The 2,831-nt window shown below is 36.3% G+C and overlaps 1 pseudogene; it reads right to left on the bottom strand.

The window, feature by feature from the left end:
* Positions 1–1,008: 1,008 nt before the first annotated feature.
* LOC149182108 (putative E3 ubiquitin-protein ligase RHC1A pseudogene) lies at positions 1,009–1,964 on the bottom strand (annotated as a pseudogene).
* Between the last annotated feature and the right edge of the window lie 867 nt (positions 1,965–2,831).

Genomic DNA, 2,831 nt, shown 5'->3' with positions numbered 1-2,831 from the left:
CAAAAATACATTATAAAAATTAATATAATTATCATTATTATTATTAAATATTTTACTAAATAACCTAATTATTTAATAAATATTATTATTAATATTAACATTAATATACTTATCATTATTATTATTAAATATTTAACTACCTAACTTAATTATTTAAGGCTAGGTCTAACGAGTAATTGTGTGAATGGTCAAAAGTGATTGGCCAAAAGAAAATTCAAAAAAGTGTAGTGTTTGAATCATATTTTTGATGGTGAAAATAAATTCAACCCCATCAAAAACTTCCAAAGCATCTAAAATCTTGAAATTTGACACATGTAATCTAAATTTACAAAAATCCTAAAAAACTTTACAATTTTTTATCAAAATCCAGACAAATTTATAAACTATATGCAGTAAGTGAATATCACTAGATATATGTGGCTCTGTGCTTGAACGGTTCAATTCGAGCAAGATGTGTGACGTTTAGTCCGAAAAATATTATGCTTTATCTGCTATTATCTTGCACAGGGAAAATTGATTCCTCCAATTTGCTTGTCGAGATGAGTTCATCTAGGCTCCCAGTGTCAACTCAGCTTTCAATGAGGGGGTGTTAATCTTAAATGAGATATCTTAATAATCAGAAAAATCCATTAAGCTGTCAAGCGTGATAGAAGATTAAAAAAGAAAATAATGATGGAATATATTTTTATCATAGTTAATTAGAGTTATTTTGTGGTTTTTTTAAAGGATAGATATAAATTAAAATCTAAAATAATTTATTTAATAAATAAATAATTAATTTATAGATATATAAGGAACAAAAAAAAATTGAAATTGAAATGGTTTATGTATAGTACTTTATTAAAATATAGTACTCCATGTAACCAGTATTTACAGTCTACAGTCAACATACTGGAGTACTGAGTGACTCAGCTTGATCCTCCCAGGAGAACCATTGCCTTCCTCGAAGGGCCATCACGGCTGCCTCCGGATAACGTTATCATTTGTATTTGAAGCATATTTACCACGATGAGAACAGTGATTTGCAGTGGAAGAATGTACAGACCACATTAAATTCCGTTGGTCGAACCTCGTCCATGGTCTCTGCTTCTTGAATTATTATTAGTATTAACGTTGGTATTCTTTCCACTTGAAACATAATTCCTAGAATTACTGTTTTGCGCAGCATAAAACAAGGGGCATCCTGAGATCCCCGGACATTACCTTGGCAGCCGGGGGTTATGACGCGGCACTTCTGGGCCTGGATGAAGATCTAGCCTGTGATGTAGCTGGAAAGTCGCCCGGCAATCCAAGGCGACAGACGGGACACGAATTGTGCTGAGCCAGCCAGGGAAGTATACAATCTGAATGATAAATGTGATTGCAGGGCTTCTCCCTGGCTTCGCCTCCGACTTCGAACCGGTCATTGCAGACAGGGCAGTGCGAATTGTTAATCAGATGCCGGGAATTGATCCTAATCGTGGGCATTGCATCCACGGCGGCCCTCGGGGCAGGAGGAGGGCCCAACCTATCGTTCTGAGACAGCTGTTCTAACCCAGGACCCATGAAATAATCCCCAATATTTGCAGGCAAGGTCCTGGGTTCGATTCCTGTATCACTGCCCAAAATTAACACCATGGGGCCATTACCCCCAATCGCGCCCCGTCTGAGACTCCTGTCAGGGACATGACCGCGGCCTTCTCTATTTTCTTGGTTACTCATCAAGTTGAGCAGGTCAGCCATGAGGTCAGCCACAGAAAGCCTTTCTCCGCCCTCCATTAAGAAGCCCTCGAAGGGGTTTGTTCGGGAGCTCGAAATGCCATCGCTTGCTTCCTCTACAAACCCTCCGCCACAAGTGGGACAAACAGTGGGCTCTCCTGTCAATAATCTTAACATACGATTGCAAGCATGACACCAGTAGGGAGAACTACTTCTAGAACCCATCTCGATAAACCCTGAAAATTCAGGAAGACGACCTTCGAAACCCTTACTACGGCCGCTATTCAAATCCAAATGTTAAAAAGCCCGATGAAGCTCAAATATATTGATCGCGCCGCGCTACGAGCAGAATTCAGCTCAAAATCCTCAAATTTATCGCCCAGGAATGGCAGTTACAGCTCCAAACTCAAGGCATGCAAGGAATCATGCAATTATTATGGGAATGTTGCCCGTGGGAGACTTTTGGGAGATCAAAGCTGAGAATTTACAGGTTACACGGTTGGGATTTCGTGGACTGTATCGAGATGAGTTCATCTAGGCTCCCAGTGTCAACTCAGCTTTCAATGAGGGGATGTTAATCTTAAATTACATATCTTAATAATCAGAAAAATCCATTAAGCTGTCATGTGTGATAGAAGATTGAAAAAGAAAATAATGATGGAATATATTTTTATCATAGTTAATTAGGGTTATTTTGTGGTTTTTTTTAAAGATAAATATAAATTAAAATCTAAAATAAGTTATTTAATAAGTAATTAATTAATTTATATATATATATAAGGAACAAAAAAAATTGAAATTGAAATGGTTTATGTATAGTATTTTATTAAAATATAGACCTTATATATATGTATATATAAAATAATTTGAAATGTTTTATTTAGTTTGATATCTAGTGATTTCTATCAAAACACTGTTTAATTTATTATGGATTACAGAAATTTGAATACAGAAAAGCCAAGCTGGCTTTTGGCAAAAGCCAGCGAAGATAGAAAAAGCAGTGAAAATATCTTGCCATGTCAAGAAGGCAATTTAACTGATATTTAGAAAAAGCAGTGAAAATATCTTGCCATGTCAAGAAGGGAACTCAACTGATATTTGGAAAAAGCAGTCACACTTCAAATCAACAGTTG

The sequence above is a fragment of the Pinus tabuliformis genome, chromosome 3_2 (genome assembly GCF_031772625.1).
Source record: "Pinus tabuliformis cultivar Carrire ecotype Pingquan chromosome 3_2, CPIR1, whole genome shotgun sequence".
NCBI classification, from domain to species: domain Eukaryota; kingdom Viridiplantae; phylum Streptophyta; class Pinopsida; order Pinales; family Pinaceae; genus Pinus; species Pinus tabuliformis.
Note: the sequence above shows the minus strand (reverse complement) of the source record. Positions and strands in the feature narration are given on the sequence as shown.